Source organism: Peromyscus californicus, unplaced genomic scaffold (assembly GCF_007827085.1).
Source record: "Peromyscus californicus insignis strain IS unplaced genomic scaffold, ASM782708v3 Scaffold_13__1_contigs__length_99412109, whole genome shotgun sequence".
Taxonomy (NCBI): Eukaryota; Metazoa; Chordata; class Mammalia; order Rodentia; family Cricetidae; genus Peromyscus; species Peromyscus californicus.
In genome coordinates, this window is record NW_026294424.1 from 24,597,283 (window position 1) to 24,611,371 (window position 14,089).

Genomic DNA, 14,089 nt, shown 5'->3' on the forward strand with positions numbered 1-14,089 from the left:
TCCTATCTCCAGGGGTGGTACTGAGGCCCTCCCTGAGGGAGGGACTGTGAGCGGCAGTCATTGGGGCTCTCTTCTGGCTGTGTGGTGAGAGACTACTTCTTCGTCCCCTTTCCAGTTAGGAGTGGGGATATGTTTGCTCTGGCCAGTGACAGGGACGCACAAGTGACCGCAACAGAAGCTTGCAGAGTCACCGCTGAGTCTCCCGACTCAGCCCGCGCCGGACACTTGGTATGAGAAGACAAGGGCCTTCCATTTTGTTGGACCACTGAGAGGAACAGTGTGTAGATAAACTAAGGCATTCCGACTACTAAACACTCACATGCAGCCATCCAGACGACAAGACGTGCTGACGAACAGGCAGATGCCCATGTGACATAGCGGAGCGTCCATCCTTCTACCTGAGGACGTCTGTGTCCCAACTGCTGCTATACTACAAGTTCGTTTGCATGTCCTTTTATCATGAAAGTCATGTGAAGCATAGATCCACTGGTACTTTAAACTGGAAAATCTTTGAATATAAAAACTATAGGTTAGACCTGTGGTCTCTACCCCTTTGGGGGTTGAACAACCTTTTCACAGGGGTCACCTAAGACCACCAGAAAACACAGATATTTATGATCCATGACAGTAGCAAAATTATAGTTATGAAGTAGCAACAAAAATCGTTTATGGTTGGGGTCAGCACAGCATGAGGAACTGCATGGAAGGGTCAGCACTAGGAAGGGCGAGAAGCACTGGGTTATAGAGTAAATACTAAGACCCCCCTCCTTGCTGGCACCTGCAGTGTGGACTGATTCTCTCCGCTGACCACAGACTGTCCACCACAGGCTCGGCTTTGTTAGCCATCAAAAGCCGGAGTGCTGAGTAAAGACCAAAGGAAGATCACCAGATGCTGCTTTGGTTCCGTTTGTTTGTTTGTTTGTTTTGTTTTTTAGAAGCCTATTTATCTCACTGGATATTCACAGCTAGAACAGTCTTCACAGGCCCCGACTAATAAACCACACTTAACTCACTTTCTAACAAGTTTTGCTTAAGGATGTTCTTAGGTCAAATGAAGAATCAGAAAATCTGATTACTTATCAAAGTGCCATATTTTACCTTAGTTCTTAAAGATAAGAGAATTAAAGAGCTGTATAAAGAAGTGAGGTAGAAATCAAAGAGCTCTTTTAAATGGGCAGGAGCCAGAAGCCAGGAGCAATTGCACTGGATTTCTACAAAGGCACCAGGTTAAGACTGCTGGGAGATACCAGTGGCGAGGTTTACAATGAAAGCTGCCCAGCAGTGGTCTAATCCAGAAGCCCCTTGCCAAAGCCCTCCACCTGAGTGTTTCCTCAACATCCCCTCAAATGCTGGGCCTCAGCTTAGCTGTAACATGTAGCATGAATCTTAGAAAGTCTTACTAATAAAATCGAACCCGAGGCCAGTTATTGAGGTGAACACTGGATGATCAGAGAGACAGAACAAGCCACAGCTATCTCACCTTGCCAATTCCTCAGCTGGTCCTGTTTCCTCAGACTGGAAGCTTCTGTGTCCTCATCCCAATGGCTCTCAGCTGAACTACTGCTAGAAGCCTGAATGCTTAACCAGCCAAATGCTTAACCAGCCAAATGCTCCTAGTTTCTGGTCCTCACGCCTCATATATCTTTCTGCTTTCTACCACCACTCCCTGGGATTAAAGGCTGGCTTTCTGGGATTAAAGGTGTGTGTCACCATGCTTGGCTGTTTCCAATGTGACCTTGAACTCACAGAGATCCAGAGGGATTTCTATCTCTGGAGTGCTAGGATTAAAGGCGTGAGTGCCACCATTTTCTAGCCTCTGTATCTAGTGGCTGTTCTGTTCTCTGACCCCAGATAAGTTTATTAGGGTACACAATATTTTGGGGAACACAATATCACCACAGTAACACTTCCAAATTATGGTTCTGGAACTCTCCAAAAGGACTTAGTGTCAGCTTGTGCGTACTATTCCTGATGCTGGGAATCTGCCTCTGGAATAAAAAAATATACCTATCTTAGGCTCAGGGCCCAGTCAGCCTATAGCTTGTGTGGACATGAGTGAATATGTCCTGTCTTCCTCAATGATGCAGGCATGAGCCAAGGTGTTCAGTCTGCAAAGCAGACCAGAATTTAGCCTGCTCGTCCTTTTGGCTGACCCTGAGGCACATGGCCCAACATGTCTTCCTGTGCTCATAAGCCCTGCCAATTTGCCTGGTTCCCGGGGTTCTCTTATGGTCTAGCCTAGGAGCAAGAGTGTACCACAATTTAGAGTTTGCTACAAGGTTCCCCAAAGAAGCTTTGATGAGGGAGGAGGAGATGAAGGATGAGAGTAATGATGGTAATTATTGCTAACCATTAGTAATATTATTGTGGTTTTAATTATGGCAGTGGATTTTCTAGTTACTCCCAGAGAAACCTGTTTAATGATTCATGTTGCTAAAATTCTCATGCTGATCATACTGGCTTCAATTCCTGTTCCTAGGAGCATGGGATCAGTAGGATGTGAAGGAAATGAGGAGAAGGACCAAGAACAGAATACTAACATCTTTCTAAGGACACACTTAGAGATTAGTGATGTGTGCTTGGGCATATGGTTTTCTTCTCCCTCCCTCCCTCCCTCCCTGCTCCTCTTCTTCCCTTCTTTCCTTCTTCTCTTCCCCCTTCTCTTCTTCCCCTCCACCTCTTGACAAGGTAAATAGTCCACACTGGCTTGAAACTCACTGTGTAGTCCAGGCTATTCCCCTCCTCTACCTCTGAGTTCTGGGATTACAGGTGCATACCATTGCTATGGGATGGTCTGTATGTCAAATTGCTCTGATTGGTCAATAAATAAAACACTGATTGGCCAGTGGCTAGGCAGGAAGTATAGGCGGGACTAACAGAGAGGAGAAAAGAAAGAACAGGAAGGTAGAGAGAGACTGCCAGCCGCCGCCCTAACAAGCAGCATGTGAAGATGCCAGTAAGCCACAAGCCATGTGGCAAGGTATAGATTTATAGAAATGGATTAATTTAAGCTGTAAGAACAGTTAGCAAGAAGCCTGCCACGGCCATACAGTTTGTAACCAATATAAGTCTCTGTGTTTACTTGGTTGGGTCTGAGCAGCTGTGGGACTGGCGGGTGACAGAGCTTTGTCCTGACTGTGGGCCAGGCAGGAAAACTCAAGCTACAATCTTGCCTTGCCTGCTCTTAATACTTTCCTGTCTCTTCTACTGGCGTGTCATCCTGTGTTCTCACTCTTTACACACGTAATCTCACCATATAGCACTCTTCCTGAAGCACACCATGCTCCTGAGTTGTCTCCTTTCCTTTCCCAGCGAATGGAAGTCCATCATCTTGGTGCAGCTGGTGTGTAAGGAGGGAAGTAACTGGGCTGAATTGACAGTATTAGGATGAGCAAGAGATTGTATTATTTTCCCAGAGGACCCCGCCCCTTCAGCTCTTATTTGCCAATTTGTTTGCTCTCGTGAGGATGTTTTTCCAGGAAGAGCCCATCCCTGGCTGCTCTTTGCTCCTGGATGCAGCCTGTTAGAGCTGCTCCCCTTTACTATAATGTCCTCCCTTCGGAACGCTGACTTTTCTAGAGTCTCTAATTTTTATCTGTTTTAACTCTCTTGTAGGAGAAGCAGGAACCAGCACAGAGGTGGACTTAGGGAGGATGGATGGATTGGAGGTTGCACTCATGTTTTAGTTGGGAAACCCATGTGTTAGATTCAAGGTATTCTCAACTGGCCTTCCCACATCCATACCCAACAGCAGCACACACCCAGTTCTCTGCAGGGGAGGGATGTTTTCTGTAGTGAGACATGCCCAATTAGATTCAAGTGAAACGTGAATCAATGCAGAAAATGAGAGTAGAAATAACATTACTGTCAGTGTATTGCTCAACTGATATTGAATTGCCTGAAATTTTACACTACAGGAAATTAGCTTTTAATTAAATGACTCTGTGGTGAACTGCATTGTTCTAAAGTGAACACTAAGTGGGCTAATGATGCCCCACTTTAAAAAACGAAGCATGATGTGGGCAGAGAAAGTTGTATTTTAATGGATCTACAACTATGCCTGAGTCACTATTACTGGAGGTTGATAAAAGCACATTCATTCTCAGAATATCAATCTCCTAGCCCATAGAAAGTACCGAAAATAAAATCTTGAAATCCAGACACAAGTAAATACAGTAAGTGCATAACCCTCCGGGCAGAATGAATGCTATTCTCAAAAATCCTCATGCCTCTCCCTCAGCTATCAGCCCACTGAGATCATGATACACTCTAAGGAGCTGGAATTTTCCCAGCAGTCTCATCTGGGAGAAGGAAGGGCTGAAGCCAGTGCCAGTCAGAGGAGGGCCTTGTCTCCCAAAAAAGATTTCCCACAGTTCTGACAACCTGTCAGGCCACCTTTCAGGAGAGCTGGGAGCCCAGGCAGTGATGGGTGGAGGTCAGCGCCACGCTGACAGGACCGCACCTTGGTGGGATGGAGTTATGCATACCTCTTGCCTTCTGTTTAGACCCAGATCTCTTGTCTGAATTCCAAAGCTGGACTTTGGTCAGTACGGACCCACTGACCTGCCTCTCTTTTCAGGGTGGGCATATTGAACAACTGCTTTTCACCCCCAGCCCATGACTCAAGACGTCTTTTTAAAGTTTCTCACAACTTCATTCTAAATATACAGAATAAAAAATGGTGTGCTCTTGGGGGGGGGGGGGGGCACCGACCAGACTTTCCTTATACTGTCTCAGAATTTAAAGAAGATCATTTTCCCCAGAGGGTGTGCAATGTATCATAAAGTGATCTTTTTGAGGGTGGGAAAGGAAGGCATATAAAATTGTTCCATGATAGACATGCAAGATCACTCTCCAATATATATAACTTATAGACACTTGATGACTTAAAAAAAAATCATTTGTGACAAGCCTAAGAAGCCTGAAATATTTAACATACTTCAGAATGTTTTGTGTGGCAGGAGTTCTCCAATCGCACCATGTGGGCCCTTTGAAAGTAACAGAAGGCCAATTTTTGTTGAATCTACAATAGAATATCACATCCACCCTAAGGAAATACAGCCTGTATTGAACGGAGGGTGGAGACCTTACGTTAGCACATAAAGGAAAGCATGTCAATGTAAAATGCAGACTAAACTGCTTTCAGGAAGAATGTTCTAAAAATCAATACAGGCTGGAAAGGGGACCTTCCCTCCTGGTCTGAGCCCTCCCAGTGTAAAGAGGCACCGGTCCATGCTAACTTCTGCAGATAAAAACCTTCTCTGCTTAGTTTTCTCCTCTGAGAACAAGTTCTGCTGGATTCATTTGGCGTAACTATGTGCCGTAGAATTAATGATACCCAGGATGAGGTAACACTCCATTACAGTGACCAGCTTCTCAAGCTTACAGGACACTTCTCCCTGCTGTGTGCCCAGGTATTACTGAAAAGGCTCCTGCAGAGACGGACCTATGCGGGAACAGCACCAGTGAATGCCACCATCTGCTCCACGATGACGTGCTTTCAGAAAGATAGTATGACAAAGATTTTCTGGATATGTAGTTTAATGGATTGCTTTTGCAATCAGGGTTGCACCAAAGAAGGTCCAAAAAGGTACAAAGGATTGCCCACATGTTCCCAGCCTGGTCAAATGGGGTTTGGAATAGAAACACAGGCCCAAATTAAAAACAGACCAGCTTTCTGTGCCAGGTTTTAAACTGCCAGTTTAACCCCCAATGCAACGTCTTGTGACCTCTCTGCATGTTCCAGCATTTCTTCAAATTCTTGATATTCTTCATCATCTGGTTCAGCACCTGAGAGGTGAGCTGCCCTGGCCACGTGCAGGCCTCAATTCTAATTTGAGATGGTATTCCGCAAAGAAACGGCTCCTCAGGGCACTCTCATCTGGATAGATAATCTGGTCAGGATAAGGTGGCTCAGGGAAATTAACTGCATTGCACCGTTGGTGGTTGTTTTTAACTCCCTGGCTCTTTGCTCTTTGGAGATCCGCTGTCTAGCTCCCAAATAAACCACACGGAGGCTTATTCTTTCTTATGAATGCCTGGCCTTAGCTTGGCTTGTTTCTTGCCAGCTTTTAACTTATCCCGTCTACCTTTTGCCTCTGGGCTTTTATCTTTCTCTATTTCTGTGTACCGTTCTTTACTCCTTACTCCATGGCTTGATGTGTAGCTGGATGGCTGGCCCCTGATGTCCTCCTCTTCTCCTCCTTTCCTCATTCCTCCAACTCTTTTATGAAATTTCTCCTCCTACTTATTCTTTCTGCCTGGCAGCCCCGCCTATCCCTCTCCTGCCTTGCAATTGGCCGTTCAGCTCTTTATTAGACCAATCGGGTGTTTTAGACAGGCAAAGTAACACAAGCTTCACAGAGTTAAATGAATGCAACATAAAAGAATGTAACACATCTTTGCATCATTAAACAAATGTTCCACAGCCTAAACAAATGTAACGCATCTTAAATTAATTTTCCACAACATTGCATTCATAATTAGCTACTGTAACTGAAGCTGTGTGTGGGCCCAGATAAAGCAGGAAGGTATGCGAGCCCACAGGGGACAAAACCCCCAAGCCTATCTAGTAGCCATCTGAAAGAAACTGCTTCTCTAACCGCTGCACATACTGTTGGTGTGCTCCTTCCAGATTGTACGTAGCTATAAGCATGGCAAGAAGTAGTAAAAACACCACAAATGTTTTGACAATGCCACAAGTTTGAAGTCCGTTCCTTCAAAATTCCAAGAGTTTCCAGAGAAAACTACTGCAAGGTAATGAGGTAATATGTCTCCACAGGACAATATTCCGTCTTCTCTGTCGCTTTTCTTCTTTTATGTACTGAAGAAGGGCCTGTGAAGCTTGCCTTGTGCTGTCCCTTACTCATTGCTACATTTGTTGGTCACGATTTTTTTCCATTCTCTGCCATTTCATAGATCAGTAACTCTGGGGGAGCCACTCAGACCCCAGGTTTTCTGGATCTCAGGATCCTGGAAGGGGCCACCAGCACTGTGTCTCACACCCACTGCTGGGACAGCTCTCTGCTTTCACTTCTATCCGTCAGTTTTGTTGACCTACTGAGGGTGGGTGGTTGGGCCTATGTATCAAGGCCGTCACAGGGACCCTAACAGCTTCATCTAGGAACAAGCTCTCTACATCTGTAGTTTCCATAACTGTAGATCTAACCAACCACAGGTCAAAAATGGTCAGCAGCACTCCGTTTCTTCTGAACATGAACAGATGTTTTTCTTGTCTTTATTCCCTAAGATACAGTATAACTGTTAGTTACTTAGTATTTGCATGGTATTAGGTATCAGAACTAATTTAGAGATTGTTTATGTAGGAGGATGCCCATAGGTTATATGCAAATGCTGTGCCTTTTATATAAGAGACTTGAGGGTCTGGCCTGGAGCCAACCTCCCCATCAGACAGAGGACCAGCTGTGTGTTATGTTCATTCATGGCTGGGGACTTCAGTGGGAAATCAGCTGAGTTACGTATCAAAGGGCTCTTTCTGGTGTTCCCCAGCTTCTTGCCTCTGTTTCATTTGCACAGACACAAGAGGAATGTGTTGGTCTTTTTTATTTTTATTCCCCAAACAGAAATTGGAAGCTCTTGTTGAGCACATTTGATATGACAAGACTCAAGAACAATCAGAAGAATTGTCCTTTGGAATCGGGTTTGGGTTGAGGACAAGCTTACTCAGCAGCTTTCTGCCACCCTGGGCTGTCAGCACTGTCCAGGAGACCAGTATCTGTGGCCTTCAGTGGGAGGAGTGAGCAATGCCGTTGGTCCCTAGGTCTAAAAAGGGGACCTACAATGGCTACTTTGTTTTCTGCTTTTCCAAAGAAGGACAAAGAATATGGTACTCGTGGTTAATTCTGAAGGGAAAAAAAAAATCCTGCAACTAGATTTTTTTCCCCCCAAGAATTAAAACAGAACAAACAATATTTTCACCCCATATACAAAGCATTCTTGGGATAGTTGCTGCTGTGCTGTGTGGAGGGCACTTAATAGAATGTTCTATTTGTTCTCATACTTTCCAGGCTGAATGGTCAAGGCAAATTCCAGAGTTAACAAAGGAAGAAGGCTGTGATGGGGCTGGCCCTGCACCACAAGGGAGCTGAGCAGCCCCGGGCAGAGCAGGAGGTACCTGAGAGATGAGGAGGGCTGCTCACCTCTCCAAGCTGTGAGACCCTGCACCAACAGCTTTACTTCCTGCGTCAGTTCGCTTTTCTGCAAAATAGGAGACAGGACCGGGTCAAGGGACCCAGCACTCCCTGTGAGGTTCTTTGATTACCAGTTCTTATCCCTACTCTCTCTCTCCAAAACATCAGTCTATAACAAAGACTATAGGGGTCTAGCCCTTTAGAGTCTTTTCCCAGAGTTCCAGAAGAGACGCTACCAGTGATGAAAATTCATCTGAGGGATGTCTGTCAAATGAATCTACATACATGAAACTCTTTAGTTCATTCACTTTATTCTTCTGAGTCAGTTCTCTCTCTACACAGCTTCATTTTCTGTTCTCATACTTAGCTCCTTTCTTGCCTGGTTTTCTCCATATTTTTCTGTTCTTCTCTCTTAGCTCTGTCTTAGTTCTCTCATCTTAGTTCTCAAGTCTCTGAGGTTTCCAGTTATATACCCATACAATCAGCAGTTCTCTGGCCAAAGCAAGGTCACCAGGCTTGAATTCTTTCAGGGTCATAAAGGCAGATAAGAGTTTTCCTCAGGCAGAGACTATCAGGCTTTCTTTTACAACCCAAAAGGGGAGTGACTGATAGAGGAGGAGGGTTTAAGCTTAATTTGCACAAGAAACAAAGCTTTGTACCTAACATCTGCCTAGGTTTGGCAGTTGTCTCAGTATGGATATTTACATTATTTCAGGAGACTAGTAGGTGGTCTGAATGCTTATCTATCTGTAGTCTGTCCTTGGATGTTTGAAAAGTATCTCAGATAAAAATGCTTTTGTCCAGAGATGGCCCTGGCCAGATACTTGCTAATGGAGATAGTTACAGAAAGGCACACAGTTGGGGGATGTTATCTAAAATACTCCAATTGTATAGGGGAAATTGTGCCTAAATGAATGATCAACCACACTGTTAGAAGATCTTGGGAAAAGAATCAAATAGGAAAGCTACAATAGCACACAAGAAATTCACTGCAGGAAACAGTTAATACATTCAAAAGCCAACATCACCAAGACTCCTTGAGTTTTGGCTTTATCCTCTGGAAGAATTATTGACTCTTCCTGGTGTTAGCTTTTGCCATTGTCACCTGAATTCCTACTTCATATTTCTGTGGCTCACAGCAAGTCTAAACTCCCTAACCATAAAATTCTCTTAGTCGTTATTTTTAATTTTTAAAGACTTTATTTTATTGTATGTATGTGAGTGTTTTTCCTGCACATAGGTCTGTACATCATGTGCTTGCCTAGTGCTCTCAGAGATCAGAAGAGAGCATCCGGTCCCCTAGAACTGGAGTTACAGATTGTTGTGAGCCATCATGTGGGTGCTGGGAACCAAACCTGGGTCCTCTGCAAGAGCAACAAGTGCTCTTAACCACTGAGCTATCTCTCCCTCTTTGTCTCAGTAACAATTCTTAAGTCAATATATATTGACTTACATTTTATCACCAACTGTAGAATTTCAGTCCCAGTATGGATTAAATTGCCTGTCACTCTTTCCATGGATAGCTCTAAAAGGAGAGAAATGGAAGTTGAAAACATAAAAGAAACTAAACCAGAAACAAAGTTGATATTTTTGAAATGAAGACTCGAGCAGGACCAAAGAAGGCAAATAGCACAACCCTGTGCTTTGGAAGCCCTTCCTATGTGTCAGTGGGGGGACACAGGAGATGCATGTGTCAGTGGGGGGACACAGGAGATGCATGTGTCAGTGGGGGACACAGGAGATGCATGTGCCAGTGGGGACACAGGAGATGCATGTGTCAGTGGGGGGCACACAGGAGATGCATGTGTCAGTGAGGGGGACAGGAGATGCATGTGCCAGTGGGGGGACAGGAGATGCATGTGTCAGTGGGGGGGACAGGAGATGCATGTGTCAGTGGGGGGACAGGAGATGCATGTGTCAGTGGGGGGACAGGAGATGCATGTGCCAGTGGGGGGACAGGAGATGCATGTGTCAGTGTGGGGGACAGGAGATGCATGTGTCAGTGGAGGGGACACAGGAGATGCATGTGTCAGTGTGGGGGACAGGAGATGCATGTGTCAGTGGAGGGGACACAGGAGATGCATGTGTCAGTGGAGGGGACAGGAGATGCATGTGTCAGTGGGGGGACAGGAGATGCATGTGCCAGTGGGGGGACAGGAGATGCATGTGTCAGTGGGGGGGACAGGAGATGTATGTGTCAGTGGGGGGACACGGGAGATGCATGTGTCAGTGGGGGGACAGGAGATGCATGTGTCAGTGGGGGGACAGGAGATGCATGTGTCAGTGGGGGGACAGGAGATGCATGTGTCAGTGGAGGGGACACAGGAGATGCATGTGTCAGTGGGGGGACAGGAGATGCATGTGTCAGTGGAGGGGACACAGGAGATGAATGTGTCAGTGGGGGGACAGGAGATGCATGTGTCAGTGGGGGGGACAGGAGATGCATGTGTCAGTGGGGGGGACACAGGAGATGCATGTGTCAGTGGGGGGGACACAGGAGATGCATGTGTCAGTGGGGGGACACAGGAGATGCATGTGTCAGTGGGGGGGACACAGGAGATGCATGTGTCAGTGGGGGGGACACAGGAGATGCATGTGTCAGTGGGGGGACACGGGAGATGTATGTGTCAGTGGGGGGACACAGAAGATGCATGTGTCAGTGGGGGGACACAGGAGATGCATGTGTCAGTGGGGGGGACAGGAGATGCATGTGCCAGTGGGGGGACACAGGAGATGCATGTGTCAGTGGGGAGACAGGAGTTGCATGTGTCAGTGGGGACACAGGAGTTGCATGTGTCAGTGGGGGGGGGGGACAGGAGATGCATGTGCCAGTGGGGGGCACACAGGAGATGCATGTGTCAGTGGAGGGGACACAGGAGATGCATGTGTCAGTGAGGGGGACAGGAGATGTATGTGTCAGTGGGGGGGGACACAGGAGATGCATGTGTCAGTGAGGGGGACAGGAGATGCATGTGTCAGTGGGGGGCGACACAGGAGATGCATGTGTCAGTTGTTTCAAGGGCCAAAGTCCTCGGTGTTGGTGGCGATCTGTTCTCAAAGTCTGCCCATCTCCACACCTCTCACATTTCTCTGGGCACCAAATACTGAGGTAGCAGGGCCTAGGGGCTGGGAATGAAGCTTTACTGTAGGCATAAGCAGACACCAAAGAGCAGATTTTTAAGTCCACATGAAGTGTCCATGAACATCTGCTTGCTGCTGTCAAGTGGGGACCAACAGCTCTAGAAGCCTCTGGCACAGTGTTCGGAGCCTGTCCCCATCCCCCACGTGAGGAGTGAGGGTGCCTGTTCCCATCCCCCACCTGAGGAGTGAGGGTGCCTGTCCCCATCCCTCTGCATGCTGTTAGTCCCCAGCGTGTCTAGCCTGTCCTCAATTCTGTCTGACTGCACAGTTGAGGAAGTCTTTAGGCAGAATCACAGATATTACAAAAGGCCCTTGGCAGGTAAGGGATACAGGCAGGATAAAAGTCGGTCTGATGGAGACTTTGTCGTAAACTAGGAGAGACCTCAGCAGCTCCGAGGGCCACCCCTAACCAGAACTCTGGTTTTTTTTTTTTTTGGTTTTTTTGAGATAGGATTTCTCCACGTAGCTTTGGTGCCTGTCCTGGATCTTGCTCTGTAGACCAGGGTGGCCTCAAACTCATAGAGATCCTCCTGGCTCTGCCTCCTGAGTGCTGGGTTTAAAGGCGTGCGCCACCACTGCCCAGCCAGAACTCTTACTCTGTTTATTTTTAGCAGTCCTGCTAGACATTTGCAAGTGTCTTTTTGAAACTATGGAAATGAATTCCTGAGAAATATCTTATTACTGAATATTTTGGTAATAATGGGTTCAATCCATGCCTAATCATAATTATTAATTGAAGGTACATAAAACTCGTTTTAACATAAAAAATGTTAATTCTAAATATGATGTGGTGGGTCTGTCTGGAACTCTGGTGCAGCAATACATACGCATAATGCTTGGAGAAATTTATAGCAAATACCATTTCTCCAATCTGATTTTCAAAGCTTTTGGCACAGCCCTTCTGCCTGAGTCCTTAAGCAGACAGATGGTCTGAGGAGCTTGGAAAGGGCTTGTCGGGTAAAAGTGCTCACTGTGCAAGCCTGGAGACCTGGGTTTGAATCCCAGGAACCCAAGTATAGCTGACTGTTTGTATCTATGATCCCAGGGCTCCTCCAAGGAAAAGGGAAGCAGAGACAGAAGAACCCTTGGAAGCTCATGGGCCAGCCAACGTGGTGTACTCATGGAGAAAACAACAAGGGCCCCTGCCTCCAGGGTAGAAGGCAAGGACTGCTACCTGAGATTGTTCTCTGACCATAACATGCACACCATAGCATGCATGTCCCCACATTCATGTGCAAACACTGTGTACATGCAAACATATACAAAGCTGATTTTAAGAAGAATGTGGTCTCCATATTGTATGGCCTTGTCTTCATATTTTCTTGATTTTGGTTGTTGTTTATTTTGTGTCTGGGTGTTTTGCCTGAATGTATGCCTCTGCACCACGTGTGTTCCTGGTGTCTGTGGAGGCCAGAAGAGGGTGTCAGATAACCCGGAACTGGAGTTATTGATGGTTGTGAGCTACCATGTGTGGACTGGGACTCAAACTCAGGTCTCTGTAGGAGCAGCTAGTACTCCTAAACGCCGAGCTATTTCTCCAGCCCACCAGGGAATAAATTCACCACAGTGCTTCAGCTCTAACCCTGTCCTAGCATCCAAAAATGATTAAGGAAATTGTAGCACGAATCCTAACTGGTCTTTATAATGAAAACCCAAAGCCAGACATCAGAGTAAATGCTGAAAGATCAGAGAAGCAGAGCAGCTGGCCATTAGAGACTTCTTACCTCTAGCTAATCCTCAGCCTGAAAGAGACTGAGCTCCTTTCTCCTCCTACCTTACATTCCTTTCTCCTCCCAGACATATCACTTCCTGTCTCAACCTCCCTAGTGCGGCGATTAAAGGCATGAGATCCCAAGGACCAGGATCAAAGATGTGTGCTACCATTGCCTGTCCTCTATGGTTAACTAGTGGCTGGCTTTGCCTTTGGATCTTCAGGCAAGCTTCATTTGCTACAGCATACACAAAATATCACCACATTTCCCTTTTTGTCTAAAACAAAAAAGGTTATAACTAATACAAGAAAAACTATATACAATGAGTACAATAACTATATACACTATCTACAGGCAATAATTATGCAAATAATGTCTAGTTCACTAACATTTGACAAATTCAGAGCAAATACTCTGTTATTTATCTTACTTTAGTGAGTCCAAAGTGTTGTACCTAATTTACTTTCTATCCCAACTTGTATTACCAACTGAAAACTATCTTTTGATGTCTCTCAAACTTACACACTTTTAAACCTCTTTTCTGAATTTGTTAACAAGGAAAACTATAACTATCTAGTGTTCAACTCCATCAGAGACCTGAGAAGGAAATAATAATCCCTGAGTAAGCAGGAAGTACAAGCAAGTGACTTCCAAAACAATGTGAGAAATGACAGAAACATCTGGCTGCCTGGACAGTCACCCAAGGTTCCTCTACTATGTTGGGACATCCATCTTTGGCCTACAGGCCTAGCATATCTGACAGACTTATCTGTGATGCAGGATTTTCTGAAGGGCTGTCCCACCTTGTCTTGGTAAAGTTCGGCAGTCACTTTCTTTTGTGTCCAAATTTTCCATTTGGACAGTATACTGTCAGCAGTCAAGGCAAAGGCAATTTCTTGCCTAGTGGCTACTTTTTGATGCAAAGAAAATAAACTCCATATGGAGTTTTCTTTGATGCCCATCATCTTCTCTGAAGTAGATTGGTGCTACCAGGAGCAGGCATGTCTCATTGTCATAAAAAAAGAACCTATGATATTAAAACATCTTAAATGTCATATTCTATAGATCTCTGAAGTGTTTGAAGAT

The 14,089-nt window shown here is 45.7% G+C and overlaps 1 pseudogene; it reads right to left on the bottom strand.

Moving 5' to 3' along the window:
* Positions 1–5,156: 5,156 nt before the first annotated feature.
* On the bottom strand, positions 5,157–6,911 carry LOC128109026 (vacuole membrane protein 1-like; annotated as a pseudogene).
* Positions 6,912–14,089: the final 7,178 nt, after the last annotated feature.